Below are 574 nucleotides of genomic sequence, written 5' to 3'. Positions count from 1 at the left end.
ATTTTTAGTATTATGTTTATCTATGTTTTGTGTCTCTACTTCATGATCATTAGTATGTAACCATGCCTTAAAGCTATGAATAAAATCCATTAATCCTTCACCTCTCTTAAATAAAAAATGTTTTTAATTCAAAAGAACAAGAAGTACATGAATTTCGAATTTATCCTTGAATTTAATTTAATTATATTGATGTGGTGGCAATAACTTTTGTTTTCTGAATGAATGCTTGAACAGTGCATATTTTTGATCTTGTTGTTTATGAGTGTTAAAATTGTTGGCTCTTGAAAGAATGATGAACCAAGAGAAATGTTATTGATGATCTGAAAAAAATCATGAAATTGATTCTTGAAGCAAGAGAAAGCAGTGAAAAAGGAAGCTTGCGAAAAAAAAAATGGCAAAAAATTGAGAAAGAAAAAGAAGGAGCAGTAGAAAAAGCCAATAGCCCTTAAAACCAAAAGGCAAGGGTAAAAAGGATCCAAGGCTTTGAGCATCAATGGATAGGAGGGCCCAAGGAAATTAAATCCAGGCCTAAGCGGCTAAATCAAGCTGTCCCTAACCATGTGCTTGTGTCATG

This window comes from Arachis duranensis, chromosome 4, assembly GCF_000817695.3.
Source record: "Arachis duranensis cultivar V14167 chromosome 4, aradu.V14167.gnm2.J7QH, whole genome shotgun sequence".
NCBI classification, from domain to species: domain Eukaryota; kingdom Viridiplantae; phylum Streptophyta; class Magnoliopsida; order Fabales; family Fabaceae; genus Arachis; species Arachis duranensis.
This window is presented reverse-complemented; position numbering follows the sequence as displayed.